The sequence below is a fragment of the Ovis canadensis genome, chromosome 11 (assembly GCF_042477335.2).
Source record: "Ovis canadensis isolate MfBH-ARS-UI-01 breed Bighorn chromosome 11, ARS-UI_OviCan_v2, whole genome shotgun sequence".
Lineage (NCBI taxonomy): Eukaryota > Metazoa > Chordata > Mammalia > Artiodactyla > Bovidae > Ovis > Ovis canadensis.
The window spans coordinates 56,988,623-57,007,660 of NC_091255.1; the positions used below are offsets into that span (position 1 = coordinate 56,988,623).

Sequence of the window (19,038 nt, forward strand, 5' to 3'; positions counted from 1 at the left end):
AGAATTCACATAGAAGTGCCATCATATGATATCTGTCCTTCTCTGTCTGGCTAACTTCACTTAGTATGATAATCTCCAAGTCCATCCAAGTTGCTGCAAATAGCATTATTTCATTCTTTTTAATGGCCAAGTAATATTCGATTGTATATACGTGTGTGTGTGTGTGTGTGTGTGTGTGTGTGTGTGTATCACATCTTCTTTATCCATTCCTCTGCTGATGGACATTTAGGTGGCTTCCATGTCTTGGCCAAAACAGTGCTGCAGTGAACGTTGGGAGGAATTTATTCTTCTGAACCATGTTTTTCTTTGATATATGCTTCAGAGTGGGATTGCTAGATCACACAGTAACTCTTTTTAGTTTTTTAAGGCACCTCCATACTGTTCTCCAAAGCGGCTGCACCAATTTACATTCCCACCAACAGTGTAGGAGGGTTCCCCTTTCTCCACACCTTCTCCAGCATTTATTATTTGTGGATTTTTTTGCTGATGGCCATTCTGACAAGTGTGAGGTGATATCTCCTTGTAGTTTTGATTTGCATTTCTCAATTGCACTGGTTGCATGCGAAAGAGGAATGGGACTTTAATTTTTTAACCTTACAGTAGAAATTATAGGGAGATCTATTTTAGTTAGATGTCTGTGACACAGCGGGTGAGGGAAAGTTAGCTGAGAAGCGGGGAGACATTTCCAGAGGGCTGCGGAGTCTCCTCTGCATCCAACTCCAGCAGCCACGTGGGCAGACCTGCTCTGTCCGGGGAAAACCGGCTACTGCGCGTTTCTTCATCTTCATCTTCAGAGCCAAATATTTGTCAAAGCCAATGCCATGCGTCAGAGCAGAGTGAGAGCAGTGATCCTGCTGACTGCCAGGATTGAAGACAAAGGAAAGAAGACAGTTGTCCTCATCCCGAAGGTCACTAAGTGGCCTCCGTTGCTGATAAGTGGGGCCGGGATCACCACTCCGGTTGGATGCTGAGAAGACCCATGAAGCTGTTCATGGAGCTCAGGCACCACCTGCCAGATGCCGTGAGAAGTCATCTGTGTGCCTGCTGTGGAAACCCAAGCAGATCCATCTGACCAACCAAACAGCAGACGTGACAGGAAGAGACAGGAAAGACAAGAAGGAAAGCAGAAAGCAGCCCAAGCGCTCAGTCTTCATCTCAGGGGGCTGGGGTGCCCACTGGGGTGGCAGAATGACCACAGTCGCCGAGGAGACGCAGAGAAATCTCAACAGCTACCTGAGGAAGAAAGGGCCCATCTGGGGGCGAGGGTGACAGAGGAAGGCCAACTGGCTGACTCGGTGCGGGCGGTGGCGGCTTGGCTTTGAGGGAGAATCTAGGTACGGGAGACTGGCGGGAAGTTCTCCTCTGGGCAGTGAGACGTAATTTTCCCTCACAGCCCCCTTCAGACAACCTTCAGTGAAGGCTTTTGAAGCATTGCTCTCAAGAGACTGGGAGAGGGGTGGTTCTACTAAAATGTACTGAGCACTCAGTACTCCTCATGGACTGTCTCATTTAATCCTGTGGATCAGACGCTAGAATTATCCTCACTGCACAGGAGAGAAACGAGAGTCTTAAAGAGGTTAGCACACTTGCTCACCATCCCATGGGTGGTTTAAGTCCATTGGAACGCCAGCTGCCTGATTCCAGACCTAAGCCCTGAACTCTACACCTGATGCCTCTGGAAGAAAAACATTTCAGGGCTTCTTGAAATGTACCACCATAGGGAAATCTTTGGCTTAGAACAAAGACCGAAGGGGTCAAAGCCTACAAAAGTTGAAATGCACGGAATATGAGATATTTATTCACCCAGGTTATTTTAGGATGCCATCCTTCAATGTGTTTTATACAACTGTCTCAGTGTTTCCTGTTTCTTTACAGCTTCATTACCTGATTAAACAAAATTAAAACAGATACATCCCAATAAAAAAGGCAGCCAAGTTGGAGGATGAGACTATGCACAGGAAACTGTGCTCCCAGACAGACATGAGGCTCATGTGATTTAAGACCAAGCCAGCAGCCTGTATAAACATTTCCAACTCTGAGAATGTGAGAACACACATTGGTCTCAAATAGATCCCTCACAGACCTCAAGGATCTTCTTTAATTAGAGCTGTATATTTCAAAAAATGGAAAAGCTGCCCAGAAAAAATTTAAATGTAGAATCACACACACACAAAGTTTTTGTGTGAATGTTCACAGCAGCTCTATTTGTCATTTCAGCTTTCTGGAAAAACTGGGGTCCATCCAGATATCCTTCAGTGAATAAATGTTGGTTACATGCACACCATGGAATATTCCTCAGCAATGAAAAGGAACAAACTATTGATACAGGCAACTATTTGGATGAATCTCCAGGACAATAAATAGGCTGAGTGAAAAAGAGCCAGTCCCTTAAATATGATCCTATTTGCATAACATTTTTGAAATAACAGAAGTTTAGGGATGGAGGCCAAATGGGCAGTTTCCAGAGGTTGGAGTGGGGACAGGGGAGGGAATGGGTGTACCTAAAGAAGGGCAACAGGAGGATGCTTGTGGCTTGGGAACTGTGTACTGCCTACAGCGATGGATACCTGAACCTACATGGTAATAAAGCTGTTAAGAACTTTACACACACTGAAACACAATGAGGAACAGTAAAACTGGAAGATTTACTGGTGGGTTGTATCAATGTCAGGGTCCGGTAACATTATACTGCAACATTAAGATGGTACCACTGCGGAAACCTGCTTAAAATATATTTTAGGGCTCTCTATATTATGCATTATAAATGCACAAGAATCTAATGTTAGCTCAATAAAGATCACTATTAAAGGACTTCCCTGGTGGCCCAGTGCTTAAGAACCTGCCTGCCAGGCTTCTCTGAAGGCTCAGTGATAAAGAATCTGCCTGCCAGTGCAAGAGACACAGGTTCAATTCCTGGTCCGGGAAGGTTCCACATGTGTCAAAGCAAACAGGCCCATGCCTCACAACTATTGAGCATGTGCTCCAGAGCCCGTGAATGGCAACTACTGAGACCTCCAGCCACAACTACTGAAGCCCACATGCTCTAGAGACCATGCTCCACAATAAGAGAAGCCACGGGGATGAGAAGCCGTGCACTGCAACTAGAGAATAACCTGTGCAGCAACAAAGACCCAGCACAGCCCAAAACAACATAAAAATTTTTTAAAAAAAAGTCTGCCTGCCAGTGTGGGGAACAGGGGGGTTTGGTCCCTGATTTGAGAAGATTCCACATGCTGCAGGGCAACTAAGCCCTTGTACCGCAACTACTGAGCCCACGTGCCTAGAGCCCAGGCCCCACAGTAAGGGAAGCCCCTGCAGTGAGAAGCCCGCCTGTAGCTAGAGAGTAGCCCCTGCTCGCTGCAGCTAGAGAAAGCCCACATGCGGCAAGAAGGACCCAGCGCAGCCAAAAATAAATTAATTAATAAATATATTTTTTAATTGCTATTTTTTAAAAGTGGACTGGTCCCCTGTCCCGGAAGGATTCCAGTGCTGGTTGTATGCCCCCTGACGAAGGTATTGTTGGGGAGTTTACTGCATGGGGCGGCCCCTCCAGTTCTCCTGAGGTCTTGTGGGGATTGAGACCCTTCCAGGGCAGTGAGGAGGTAGCTGAGCATTGCACGAGGGTCCTCCGTTTCTCCCAGTCCACAAACATACAGGGAAAATCAGAGACAAGTAGAATGTCCTCCTTACAGACGCTTGTTCTCTTACACCAAGAGAAAGAGGTGAGCTGAGTGGCTCTGAAGGTATTTGGCAGGGCTACCTCTGTCACCGTCTGCTTTCTCCTAAAGGCTGGGCTTCCCTGGGGTCTGGGGGTTCAGGCAGCTCCCCCGACAAAAACAAAACATGAATGTTCAGGTTGCTACTTAGAATCTGGAAGAAGCTTGGAAATCCTCTCCCCAATAAAAGAACCTTCTAGGTGGAAAGAGAACAGGAACATTTTGAGACCTATGAAAGATGTGGATGTTCGAGGAGGCAAAGGGGTTTTGAACATTGTCCTAGCTGAAGTGCACAAGCTTCTCCTAAAGGAAGTGTTTCCTTCCTGGATAATTTCAAGACCAGTTTCATGTAGATGGTTATTCCTGATGGACCTCTTAAACAGTGACATGGATAAATGTGAGGTGTCCCTTAGACTCCTCTTCCCCCCATAGGTTGAGGCCAAGAGAGACATCCCTTAGGGGAACTTACACACAAGGCCCCTGAGCTGGCCACAACCTGTCCAGGCAGCCCAAGTGGACCAGGCACTGTCTCAGGACTTCCTGGCCAGGGAGCTTCCTTCATGGTCTCTGGGGTCCCCGTTCACCACATGCCCTGTGTCCTTATACCAGGACCTAGCCCAGTATGTGTGATGGAAGACTCAGGGTACCAACCTTTTTTTTTTTGGCCGCCACACTATGTGGCATGTGGGATCTTATTTCCCTAACCAGAGGTCAAACCTTTGCTTCCTGCAGTGGAAGAGCAGAATCTTAACCACTGGACTACCAGGGAAACCCCCCAGGCACCAGCCTTTAAGGAATGTCCTGAGTCCTGGACCGACCCCAGCAAAGCCAGCTCTCACCAGGCCTCCAGCTGACGGCGCCTGAAACTCACGGGAAAGTGGACGTGATAGATGGTGACACAGGTAGAAGTCTCCTCTGAGTACCCTCTGGCCTGCATCTGCATCTCCCTGTATCGACATCTGCCTTCTGTGTGCCCTCAAAGAAGGCTCAGCCCCCACAAAGGCGCTTTGCGTTTACTGCCACCTAACACAATGCGGACTACCTGCATCTGCCTGTAAATCCATTTTTAAAGTGCAGCGAGGAAAGCTGAAGGAAGGGGAAAGACAGGGCCCCAGTTCAGCCCTGGAGGCTGCATTGTTCTCACACCAGCGTTGTTTCCCCCCACAACCCCTGGGGAATCAAATGGGATTGTTTTTCCCCAAGACCGAGCTCTTCAGGTGTGAGCTCCTGGACAACGGTGGTGACTGTGACGTTTCTGCAACAGGAAAGAGGAAGGAACTGTTGATCTGCGTAGCCAGGGCACCAACAATGTGTGCCCTCCCCCCACCCCCCCCAGCCAGCAAAGAGGAAAAGAGCTCGGTGTCCATAGTGATAAATCACTGGGAAGCCGGAGGGGGAGAGTCGGCAACAGGATTTTTCCTTTCCTCTGGTTCCCCTGTAAACACCATCCCAGCTCCAGAGTCTGGCAGCAGGCGGGTGCCTCTCCAGGCTGACTCCAGAACCACAGGTAGAGGAAGAGGGAGGGGTCACAGCTAGATGGAAATCTACATGGAAAACCCTCCACTGCTGAGAGCTGAAGGGAAAGGGCTTGGGCTCCTCTTAAAGGTGATCATCGGGCCCAGCAGGACGTTACACCTGAGTGGCCACGTGCTAACTGTTAAGCTCCCCCATGTATGCCACCCACATTATTCTAGTTCACAGGTTTCCCAGGTGGCTTGAGTGGTAAAGGATCTGCCTGCCAAAGCAGGAGATACAGGTTTGATCCCTGGGTTGGGAAGATCCCCTGGAGAAGGAAATGGCAATCCACTCTAGTATTCTTGCCTAGGAAATCCCACAGACAGAGAAGCCTGGTAGGCTACAATCCATGGGGTCACAAAGAGTCGGACACAACTTAGCAGGAGCCCCTAAAAGCCCTGCCATGATCCTGGGTTCTATTATGTGAGCCGCACACATACGGGTAGTACTGGCCTTTTGCAACAGAAGAACAGGCCTGGAGAGGGAGGGAGATGGGCCAGGGACAACTCACCAAGTTAAGACACTTGCTGCAAGTTGCTCCTGAAAGTCTTCAGGGCTGTCACCTGAGACTCTTTCCCTTGCTTAAGTTAGACTACGTTTCCCAAGGAAAAGTCCAGCTTTTTGGAAACGCTCTGAAATGTCTGTCCCGAGCCTTGCCGGTTACTCTTCTTTGGGCCTTGTTTATTCTGTGCCTCTTACCTTCGCATATGCCATTCCCTCTGCTTGGAATGCTGTTCCCTCCCTCTCTGGTCAGCTAACCCCTCATGCAAGATGCCTGGGAAGGATTCCCGATGGTTCAGACACCTCACTTTCTGGGCTCCCACAGAATTTACCCCAACACCATGTGAGTCAGCATAGAGTGGTAGTAAGAAAATGCTAGGGCCAGACTCACTAAGCGCGGGCGGCTGCGAGTAAGCGCGGGCGGCTGTGAGTAAGCGTGGCCGAGAGGATCTAGCCCACGTCCGAGGTCAGGGGCAGCGGCCTAGAGTGCCAGGCTGCGACGGCGCAGGAACAGCCGAGAGGAGCTACCCTGCGTCCGAGGTCAGGGGCGGCGGCCGGGAGGAGACAGCCCGAATCCGAGGTCAGGGGTGGCGCCCCGGAGGAGATACCCCGCGTCCGAGGTCAGGGGCGGCGGCCCGGAGGAGACACCCAGAGTCCGAGGTCACTGGTGGCCGGGAGGAGCTACCCCGCGTCCCAGGCCAGTGGCGGCCAGGAGGAGACACCCTGCGTCCGAGATCAGGGGCAGCTAGGAAAAGCCACCTCGCGCCGGAGGCCAAGGGCGGTGACCTTGAAGAGCCACCCTGAGCCAAGGCCAGGGGCGGCAGCAGGGAGGAGCCACCCACGCCCGAGGCCAGGCCGGGAGGAGCAACCCGAGGAGGGAGGAGCAACCCGAGGAGCGAGGAGCGGTGGCTGCGCAGGCACAGGAGGGCCTAGAGGAGCTATCCCACATTGAAGGTCAGGAACGGTGGTGGTAAGGAGATACCCCTCGTCCAAGGTAAGAGAAACGCAAGTAAGATGGTAAGTGTTGCAAGAGGGCATCAGAGGGCAGACACACTGAAACCATACTCACAGAAAACTAGTTAATCTAATCACACTAGGACCACAGCCTTGTCTAACTCAATGAAACCAAGCCGTGCCCTATGGGGCCACCCAAGACAGGCAGGTCATGGTGGAGAGGCCTGACAGAATGTGGTCCACTGGAGAAGGGAATGGCAAGCCACTTCAGTATTCTTGCCTTGAGAACCCCATGAACAGTATGAAAAGGCAAAATGATAGGATACCAAAAGAGGAACTCCCCAGGTCATTAGGTGCCCAATATGCTACTGGAGATCAGTGGAGAAATAACTCCAGAAAGAATGAAGGGATGGAGCCAAAGCAAAAACAATACCCAGCTGTGGATGTGACTGGTGATAGAAGGAAGATCTGATGCTGTAAAGAGCAATATTGCATAGGAACCTGGAATGTCAGGTCCATGAGTGAAGGCAAACTGGAAGTGGTCAAACAAGAGATGGCAAGGGTGAACGTCGACATTCTAGGAATCAGCGAACTAAAATGGACTGGAATGGGTGAATTTAACTCAGATGACCATTACATCTACTACTGCAGGCAGGAACCCCTCAGAAGAAATGGAGTAGCCATCATGGTCAACAAAAGAGTCCGAAATGCAGTACTTGGATGCAATCTCAAAAACGACAGAATGATCTCTGTTCATTTCCAAGGCAAACCATTCAATATCACAGTAATCTAAGTCTATGCCCCAACCAGGAACGCTGAAGAAGCTGAAGTTGAATGGTTTTATGAAGACCTACAAGATCTTTTAGAACTAACACCCAAAAAAGATGTCCTTTTCATTATAGGGGACTGGAATGCAAAAGTAGGAAGTCAAGAAACACCTGGAGTAACAGGCAAATTTGGCCTTAGAAATGCAGAATGAAGCAGGGCAAAGACTAATAGAGCTTTGCCAAGAAAATGCACTGGTCATAGCAAACACCCTCTTCCAACAACACAAGAGAAGACTCTACACATGGACATCACCAGATGATCAACACCGAAATCAGATTGATTATATTCTTTGCAGGCAAAGATGGAGAAGCTCTATACAGTCAACAAAAACAAGATCAGAAGCTGACTGTGGCCCAGATCATGAACTCCTTATTGCCAAATTCAGACTTAAATTGAAGAAAGTAGGGAAAACCGCCAGACCATTCAGGTATGACCTAAATCAAATCCCTTATGATTATACAGTGGAAGTGAGAAATAGATTTAAGGGTCTAGATCTGATAGAGTGCCTGATGAACTATGTAATGAGGTTCGTGACATTGTACAGGAGACAGGGATCAAGACCATCCCCATGGAAAAGAAATGCAAAAAAGCAAAATGGCTGTCTGGGGAGGCCTTACAAATAGCTGTGAAAAGAAGAGAGGCAAAAAGCAAAGGAGAAAAGGAAAGATAGAAGCATCTGAATGCAGAGTTCCAAAGAATAGCAAGAAGAGATAAGAAAGCCTTCTTCAGCGATCAATGCAAAGAAATAGATGAAAAAAACAGAATGAGGTCTGTAATCTTGGTGGGCGATACAGAGCAATGTGTGTTCACTGTAAGGGCAGACCGACAACATTCTTCCTACTTGTGGGCTGCCTCTCGTCAATGGAGGCTGTTCTTCCCGTTGCCAGAGAGAACGTGGGGTAACGAGTGAGAGAGTAGGGATAGGGCGTGCTTGGGACATCAGGGGCAGGGGTCCAGAGGACTTGGCCTGTGCTGTGGCCACTGAGAGATGAGACACAGATCTTTGGTAATCTGATGGCTAAAAAAAAAAAAAAAAGAAAAAAGAAAAAAACAGAATGGGAAAGACTAGAGATCTCTTCAAGAAAATTAGAGATACCAAGGGAACATTTCATGCAAAGATGGGCTCGATATAGGACAGAAGTGGTCTGGACCTAACAGAAGCAGAAGATATTAAGAAGAGGTGGCAAGAATACACAGAAGAACTGTACAAAAAAGGTCTTCACGACCCAGATAATCATGATGATGTGATCACTAATCTAGAGCCAGACATCTTGGAATGTGAAGTCAAGTGGGCCTTGGAAAGCATCACTACGAACAAAGCTAGTGGAGGTGATGGAATTCCAGTGGAACTGTTTCAAATCCTGAAAGAGGATGCTGTGAAAATGCTGCACTCAATATGCCAGCAAATTTGGAAAACTCAGCAGTGGCCACAGGACTGGAAAAGGGCAGTGTTCATTCCAATTCCAAAGAAAGGCAATGCCAAAAAATGCTCAAACTACCGCACAATTGCACTCATCTCACATGCTAGTAAAGTAATGCTCAAAATTCTCCAAGCCAGACTTCTGCAATACATGAACCGTGAACTCCCTGATGTTCAAGCTGATTTTAGAAAAGGCAGAGGAACCAGAGATCAAATTGCCAACATCTGTTGGATCATCGAAAAAGCAAGAGAGTTCCAGAAAAACATCTATTTCTGCTTTATTGGCTATGCCAAAGCCTTTGACTGTGTGGATCACAAGAAACTGTGGAAAATTCTGAAAGAGATGGGAATACCAGACCACCTGACCTGCCTCTTGAGATATCTGTACGCAGGTCAGGAAGGAACAGTTAGAACTGGACATGGAACAACAGACTGGTTCCAAATAGGAAAAGGAGTACGTCAAGGCTGTATATTGTCAATGTCACCCTGCTTATTTAACTTCTATGCAGAGTACATCATGAGAAACGCTGGACTGGAAGAAACACAAGCTGGAATCAAGATTGCCGGGAGAAATATCAATAACCTCAGATATGCAGATGACACCACCCTTATGGCAGAAAGTGAAGAGGAGCTAAAAAGCCTCTTGATGAAAGTGAAAGAGGAGAGTGAAAAAGTTGGCTTAAAGCACAACATTCAGAAAACGAAGATCATGGCATCTGGTCCCATCACTTCGTGGGAAATAGATGGGGAAACAGTAGAAACAGTGTCAGACTTTTTTTGGCTGGCTCCAAAATCACTGCAGATGGTGACTGCAGCCATGAAATTAAAAGATGCTTACTCCTTGGAAGAAAATTTATGACCAACCTAGATAGTATATTCAAAAACAGAGACATTACTTTGCCGACTAAGGTCCGTCTAGTCAAGGCTATGGTTTTTCCTGTGGTCAGGTATGGATGTGAGAGTTGGACTGTGAAGAAGGCTGAGCGCCGAATAATTGATGCTTTTGAACTGTGGTGTTGGAGAAGACTCTTGAGAGTCCCTTGGACTGCAAGGAGATCCAACCAGTCCATTCTGAAGGAGATCAACCCTGGGATTTCTTTGGAAGGACTGATGCTAAAGCTGAAACTCCAGTACTTTGGCCACCTCATGCGAAGAGTTCACTCATTGGAAAAGACTCTGATGCTGGGAGGGATTGGGGGCAGGAGGAGAAGGGGACGACCCAGGATGAGATGGGTGGATGGCGTCACTGACTCGATGGACGTGAGTCTGAGTGAGCTCTGGGAGTTGGCGATGGACAGGGAGGCCTGGCATGCTGCGATTCATGGGGTCGCAAAGAGTCGGACATGACTGAGCGACTGGACTGAACTGAACTGAGGGCCAGACGAGCTGTGTGATCTAGGGGACTTGATCTCTCTGAGCCTCCACTTCCTCACAGGCAGGATGGAGAAAACGATAGTACAGCAAGTCCCCTGCATACACACGAGTTCTGTTCTGAGAGTGGATGCCTTTAGTCCGATTGTTCCTAAATTCAATGAAATTAGCCTAGGTACCTAAATAACACAATTTACTATATAGTACTATACTGTCATAGGTGTATAATACTTTTCACACAAATAATACATATAAAAAAACACAAAAAAATGAAGGAAACATTTCTAATCTTACAGTAGAGTACCTTGAAAAATACAGCAGTACCAGCTACATCAGCACTGCTTTTACGCTTGCTTCCGGACATCCTAGGCTTAAAATAAAGATACTGTACTGCTATACTCTATACAGTACCATGAAGTACCTGAAAGCACAACTACTCGTAGAGGATGCGTGCACGCGATTGTGTACCTCGGACACGTGAACTAAGTTACGTGATTGGATGTGCAAACACACGTGCGCATGTTTGAAAGTTCTCAAGTTGAAGGTTCGTACGGCAGGGACTTGCTGTACCTGCCGTCTAGCACTGGTGAGGATTTGATGTTAACACATACAGAGCACTTAGAAAACGCTGGCATACAGCATTTTCGTGCTCAGTAAACACAGGCTGCTAAAGGATCAGCTGTCTTAAGGCGGGGACCTTCTCTGTTGCCAACCCTCAGATGGAGCGGCTGTAGCCCTCAGTGGGGTGTTCAGCAGTATGTGTCAGAAGAACTCTGAATTCGTGGAAGCCTGCTTTCAGTTGCCATGTCCACACCAGGCACAGTATGAGTGTATGAGCTTGACACACACTATCTCACTTAGTGGAGTCGCTCCAAGATTGGGCCCAGGAAGCCGGGCATCAGCATTCACCCTGCGAGGCGTGTGGGGGTCCTTGATCGGCCCCTCAGATTGCCTGAGAACCCCTCCCATCCTCCTTGCCTGCCCGCCCTGGTTGGGCCGGGAAAGGCTCCCCTCTCAGAGCCAGGCCAGGCGGCTCTCGGCCTTCACCAAAGCCGGGCTGCCCCGGCAGTCTGCAAACACCGAGAGAGACTGAAATGATCCACGTAACGGCACCCCAAGGCCTGCTTTCTGAGCCCACCGAAGTCACCACACCGTGACTGGGAGGTGTGTGGTGGGACAATGTAATCCAAACCGCGTGTGGGGTGGCTGGTCCTCTCCGTGGTCTCACATCCAGAAAAAATGAAACCAAACTCTTCACGCAAATACTTCAGTGGTTCAGTCGCTAAGACGCATCCAACCCTTGCGGCCCCATGGACTATAGCGCACCAGGCTCCTCTGTCCATTGGATTTTCCAGGCAAGAATACCGGAGTGGGCTGCCATTTCCTTCTCCAAAATACTTGAAGAGTTTAAACTAAATCGGAGAACAGCTGAAGCCTTTCTGCAGCCAGCTTTTTAATTGCCCTGGAACTTTATAGCAAGCCCTGGACCAAATGGAAACAATAAACCTTTTTGGAGCAAAACAAAACCACAAAAGCAACTCCCCACCCATACCCCAGCCTTCCTCAAATCTATTCATCAGCCCAGCGGTGAACCCAGACCAACAGGGCTCAAGTGGCATGATCAGTATCTGCCTGAAGGTACGGCCAAACACGCTGAATAAGATGTTGATGATAGTAACTGGCGTTTATTGCAGGGCAACATGTGATTTACATGTGTGTGACCCAGTCCCACCATAACTTGTCCACAGTGCCAGGCTGGTTGGGGCCGGCCCTAGTCAGGGTCCTTACTCTTATCGCCCAGTTCGAGTTCCTCCAGCTTCTGGCTGGAATTATATCAACCCACCAAGCTTGTCCCTTTGTCTATCAAGAACTTCAACTGATCAAATACACACATACAGAAACAGAAAATAGAAAAACCTTTAGCTACTTAGTAAATGCTATTACCGTATGGGTAAAATCTTTCCAATAATGAGATTTAGTTAAGAAATAATAGAGGAGTTGGTGGTGGAGAAAAGGTAGGAATCTCAGCCTGCTCAGAAGTCTGGAAATTTCAAAGTAACAGATAGCAATTTGCATTTCTGGTAATCAGAACTGAGAGAAAACAACTTGTCCCTAAGTGCCCATTTTAAATGCATTTGACAGTAGTTTTCATCTAATGACTAAATTTCTTTAAAAAGTATCTCATTTCATTTACTCCCATTGACTTGAAATAATAAGGTATTACTGAAGAGTGCTTTAAACTTTCTTTTTCAAGTGACTTAAAAGAAAAGCAAGCAAAAATAATAAGTCTTCACAGACAAATAGTTAACGGGTGTGACTGTTCCTTCCATGACTGATTTGAAGTTACAGAAAATTTTACAATGGTGCCATCTAATGGAATATCTAATTTAAAATTTTTACAATATCAAATGTAAAATTTTATCTTAAGGAATATCTAATGTAAAACTTTTACAATGGCGCCATCTAATGGAAGGGGCTTCCCCAGGGCTCAGCTGGTAAAGAATCTGCCTGCAATGTGGGAAACCTGGGTTTGATCCTGGATTGAGAAGATCCCCTGGAGAAGGGAATGGCAACCCACTCTAGTATTCTTGCCTGGAGAATTCCATGGACAGAGGAGACTGGAGAGCTACAGTCCATGGGATCTCGAAGAGTCAGACATGACAGCAACTAACACACAATAGAATATCAGATTAGACACACAAAAAATCATTTTTATTACCTTTACATTTGTACCAACCACTTCTAACACTTCCTTATCAGCTTGGGACACCCCCATTGCTTATTTTGCCCTTCGGTTATTATAATATTTCCAGTGCAAACAAAGCATTAATGTAAAAATATTATATAAAATACATAGCATAAAAATGGTACTTAAAAGTGATTGAAAATAAAACTTCCCCATTTCTTTCTCCAGAGGACTGTATACATATATAAATAAATGAATGCGTGAACAACCATATAAACATGTGTAGATATAGATATTGTAAATAGATGGAATATCACTTATTTTCTGCAACGTGCTTTTTTGAACCTTTTGCCCATTACAAATATATTTTCATTTAAATAGAACTTGTTTTTTTTTTTTTAATGGCTCCAAAATATCTACGAGATTCCTTTTCAGGGTAATAAAAATGCTGTAATAGAAATGCAAATCAAAACCACAATGAGGTACCATCTCACGCTGGTCAGAATGGCTGTTATCAAAAAGTCTATAAACAATAAATGCTGGAGAGGGTGTGGAGGAAAAGGAACACTCTTACACTGTTGGTGGGAATGCAAATTAGTACAGCCACTGTGGAGAACAGTATGGAGATTCCTTAAAAAACTGGAAATAGAACTGCCATACGACCCAACAATCTCGCCACTGGGCATACGCACCAAGGAAGCCAGAATTGAAAGAGACACGTGTACCCCAATTTTCATCGCAGCACTGTTTACAATAGCCAGGACATGGAAGCAACCTAGATATCCATCTGCAAATGGATAAGAAAGCTGTGGTACACAAACACAATGGAATATTACTCAGCTATTAAAAAAGAATGCATTTGAATCAGTTCTACTGAGGTGGATGAAACTGGAGCCTATTATACAGAGCAAAGTAAGTCAGAAAGAAAAACACCAACACATATATATATGTATATATATACACACATATATATTAGCACATATATATGGGATTTAGAAAGATGGTAACGATGACCCTATATGCGAGACAGCAAAAGAGACACAGATATAAAGATCAGACTGTTGGACTCTGTGGGAGAAGGCGAGGGTGGAATGATTTGAGAAAATAGCGTTGAAACATGTATATTATCATGTGTGAAATAGATCGCCAGTCCGGGTTCAATGCGTGTGGCAGGGTGCTCAAGGCTGGTGCACTGGGATGACCCTGAGGGATGGAATGGGTAGGGAGGTGGGTGGGAGGTTCAGGATGGGGAACACATGTACACCCATGGCTGATTCATGTCAGTGTATGGCAAAAACCACCACAACATTGTAAAGTAATTAGCCTCCAATTAAAATAAATAAATAATTTATTTATTATTTTTTTAACTAAAAATGTTCTAATAGAATGTGGTGATGTTTGCAACTCTTTGTGACTATACTAAAAAAAAACACTGAACAACTTTAAATTTTATGGTATGTGAATTATATCACCAGAAAACAGCTGTTTAACAAAATAACAGAATGTCAAAAAAAATCCTATAATTTAAATCTTGGGATTTAAACATTCCCATTCCCCAATTGGGAATGCCTTCCCAATTGGTAGGCATTTAGGTGTTTGCAGTTAGATTACAAGCAAAACTGCATGGATGCCCCTGGACACTTGTAGCTTCAGGTAAGCTTCTAGGACTGCACATATAGGTCTGGATGTGAATGCAGGAATTCTGGTGTTAGCTGGTGTAGTAGAAACCACTTCAGATTTCTTCCAAGAATATAAAGGTTAGAACATACACGAAAGTGAATTTTCTGTTGAGGATGGGTCTGTGTTTCCCTCACTGATCATGCAGGTGAAGTGAAAGTCGCTCAGTCGTGTCCAACTCTTTGCAACCCCATGGACTATACAGAATTCTCCAGGCCAGAATACTGGAGTGGGTAGCCTTTCCCTTCTCCAAGGGATCTTCCCAACCCAGGAATTGAACCCAGGTCTCCCGCATTGTAGGCAGATTCTTTACCAGCTGAGCCACAAGGGAAGCCCGATCCTGCAAGGGAGAAGGGCAATGTGTTTAGCCTTCCGACAACAACCTGCGTGGCTCGGTGTGCCTAGGCACCTTGGTTAATATCCCCGATCTGCCTCTGTCAGCTGGAGACCTCGTTCTGTTCCTGAACAGTTTTTCCATCTGTGAAACAGAACAGCTCACAGGTTACTACGAGGATGGGGTGAACTGGCCCGCATCTGAGGGGCTGACCCTTGGCTAGATGTTCCTGGCTAGATCCTTCCCGTCAGTCTTTGAAACACTCTAGATGAGAGCACAGCAAACCCCAGGAAGTAGAAAAGACCCTGGTGAATCCATTCACATTGTGTTGTTCCTGAGTGGCGACTCCCACAACTGGCTGGTGCCCTGCATGAACACCAAAGTTGACTATTCCCAGCTGTGGGCAGGTAGAACAAGTCCCTGGAAGAATAGTGACAAGGAGGGTGAGACTGACGACTGCCCTGTGAACTGACTGGGTTCCCAGAATCCTCAGCACCCCTTTCCTTGAGAGGGGAGAGGAGAGGTCACTTGACATCACTCCAGGGTCCAGGAGCAGACAGCCCTCTCAGCAGCAACCCAGCCATCATGATACAGGAGAACTAGAGAAGAGGAAATTACCGAAGTCTGTGTCAGCTCCAACCCCTTCGGAGAATCACAAAGCTGCCTTCTTTTAAGGACCCTAGTATGACTTCATCTCGACCTCCCCAGTGGTTCAGCGCTAAAGAATCCACCTGCAATGCAGGAGCCGCAGGAGACACAGGTTCAATCCCCGGGTCGGGGAGATTCCCCTGGAGGAGGGCAACCCACTCCAGTATTCTTGTCTGGACAATCCCATGGACAGAGGAGCCTGGCGGGCTACAGTCCATGGGGTCCCAAAAAGTAGGATACGACTGAGGCGACTTGGCATGCACACATGCATGACCATCTTGACCAATTAAATCTGCAAATATCTGACTTTCAGATAAGCTCAAATTCTAAGGTGCTGGGCAGGTTTGAAGTCTAGGGGGCACCATGCAGTCAAGTACAGAATCTATGGGAACAATTCAGAAATAGTGAGCTGCAGCCCAGAACATCTTCTGCTCAGATCAGAACAGCCCAGAATGTCTTTTTACACTGTACAAAAAGCAGTACAAAATAAAGCAAATGATTTCTATTTCTGGAATGAAAACCAATTTGATTATTCGAACAGAAAACATGAACAGGACTCAGAAGTTGTGCTGTGAATAAATGGGGCTCAGAAGTTATGATGCAAAAAATTGAAAATACTAAATATATTTCATCAGAATGGTAATCTTGTTCTGACAAAGCTCATTGCTCTAATAAATTCTACAATTCTAGTGAGCATAATAATGGAAAAAAATCTTAAATCTGTATTTGAAATAATAAAAATTCTGGAAGTTAAAACATCAAAATTATATCTATGAAATAAGTGACAATATTCAGAAACTGCTCTCAGACTTTTAACACAATCTAATGTATAGTTTTAAATAATTAAGTATTTTTAGACATGAATAGAATTTCAAAAAAGAATAAAAAAGCATGCGTGTATCATTGTGACCTAAATTAATGGCTCCACTTGTTATAAAATGTCTCTATTGAAATAAAACACATTTTGAAAATTTATAAATTAAGGCAATAAAATCTGCATCATTTCCCCCCAGTTTCAACTACTTCCCTAACATGTATTTTTAAAATAAAATGTAATATTCACGTCTTCAAAAATGGTTGCTTATTTTTGCTCATCTCTTAAAGGGGAAGGAACATGTAAAATACTATATCGCAACTTTACCGTCAGTGCTTGAGAAATATGGTTTCCATGATGTCTCATGAAAATCTTACTGGGTTTTATGCATAGTGGGGGTACTAGAGCAGGGTAAAGAAGAAGTCTGGGAAATCTGGAGCGTCAGCCAAGATTTTAGAAACTGTTTCTAGACCCTTTAGTTTGGTGGTAGGCGAGTAGCCCAGCTCCCTTCCTCCACGACTGACTCGGCAGAGTGGCACATCCTCTTTGGAGGATGGTTTATCCAGAGATGCCTGGGTGGTTCCAGGCACATCCGCCCAGGCCCATGACCATGACTGAACAATGGAGGGAAGGTGCAGGTGTCTTGCCACCAGACGGACCAAACTCCATGGCGCAACTCACACCCCACATCACCCCAAGGGAGCAGACAATGGGTCAAGTTCAGAAGGACCCTATCTTTGCTTGGTTTCTTCCCATAATCTGTTCTATGTGCCCATCCCTGTCCCTTCTCCTTCAAGCACTCCCTCGATAAACCACATACCCAAGAAGCCTGTCCCAGGCTGTACTGCTCAGGAACCTGTTCTCAGACAGATGGGGTCAAACCCTCCATAGTCACCGACGGGTGATGTAGTTAAAGATGTGAGGGACTTCCCGGTGGTCCGGTAGCGAAGACTCTCTCCAAGGCAGGAGGTCCAGTTTCAATTACAATTAAGGGAATTAGACCCCACATGCTGCAGCTAAAGACTCTACATGCCCCAGTAAAGATGGAAGCTCCCGAGTGTCACAACTGAGACCCGGCACAGCCAAATAAATAAATTAAAAAAAAAAAAAAAGATGTGAATCATGTCAACCTTAAAGTATTTTTCTGACAAACTTTTAATTTACCTTCTTTCATCCCGCCTGCAATACGGGAGACCTGGGTTCGACCCCTTGCTTGGGAAGATCCCCTGGAGAAGGGAAAAGTTGCTGCTGCTGCTGCTGCTGCTGCTGCTGCTGCTGCTGCTAAGTTGCTTCAGTCGTGTCGGACTCTGTGCAACCCCATAGATGGGTTACCCACTCCCATATTCTGGCCTGGAGACTTCCATGCGCTGTATTCCATGTGGTTGCAAAGAGTTGGACACGACTGAGCAATTTTAACTTTCACTTTCACGGGAGCATAAATGAAATTAAACCAATGGATTAAATGATTTTTTTGTGATTTAGAAATAAAAGATCATAGAAATATTGGGTATAGGGCTTCCCAGGTGGTTCAGTGGTAAAGAATCTGCCTCTCAATGTAGGAGATGCAGGTTTGATTCCTGATTCAGGAAGATCCCACGTGCCTCAGAACAACTAAGGCTGCACACCACAGCCATTACGCCCGTGCTCTAGAGCCGGGGAGCCACGACTTCTGAGCCCACATGCCTCAGCTACTGGGGCCTGAGTGCCGCAGAGCTTGTGCACCGCCTCAAGAGAAGCCACGGCAATGAGAAGCCTGTGCACTGCAGCTAGAAAGTAGCCCCCACTCTCCACAACTAGAGAAAAGCTCTTGCAAAAATGACCAGCACACACACACAAAAAAAATGACCAGCACAGCCACAAATAAATAATTTTAAAAAAAATATTGGCTACAGAAAAAATGTCAAATAGCATTATGAGGGCTGGAATGCTTCAAATTTTATCATTGTTATTGTTCATCAGGAGTTGAAGATTTAACACCAGAAACAACTGATGTGAAGAGAAATTCTCAACTTGTTGAGTTTACACATCCAATGACCACCAGTTTAAAGGAATTCACTGGAAAAGTTCAAGGCAGTTCTCCATGTCAAATCATCCCAGAACGTGAGCCCTGTCTTGAAGGATTCCATGCCAACCATTTCTAAACATCAACAAAATTTTGGATTATCAGAATAATTTTATTAAAGATTTGCTCAAAAATTTATATCACTCGAGTAGTTTTATAGCATAACAGTTTATTTAGAGATAAACTAAGGGTAGTGGAATATATTTTAAAATATTTGATCCATGCTTTGAGTCATATATTTATATTATCCTACTGGTTGTGGCATAATTTTAATAATACCTTGGCATACTTCATACTGCTACTACTACTGCTAAGTCGCTTCAGTCATGTCCGACTCTGTGCGACCCCACAGACGGCAGCCCACCAGGCTCCCCCATCCCTGGGATTCTCCAGGCAAGAATACCAGAGTGGGTTGCCATTTCCTTCTCCAATGCATGAAAGTGAAAAGTGAAAGTGAAGTCGCTCAGTCATGTCTGACTCCCAGCGACCCCATGGACTGAAGCCCACCAGGC

The 19,038-nt window shown here is 45.9% G+C and overlaps 1 protein-coding gene and 1 non-coding gene across 7 annotated transcripts in view; one reads left to right on the top strand and one right to left on the bottom strand.

Annotated features, from left to right (window-relative positions):
* PECAM1 (platelet and endothelial cell adhesion molecule 1) overlaps window positions 1-19,038 on the bottom strand; it is a 129,939-nt gene that overhangs the window by 105,917 nt on the left and 4,984 nt on the right. The window lies entirely within an intron of this gene.
* LOC138415587 (small nucleolar RNA U85) lies at window positions 8,215-8,534 on the top strand. Its single transcript, XR_011247335.1, has one exon. It is a non-coding gene; the product is annotated as a small nucleolar RNA U85 (small nucleolar RNA).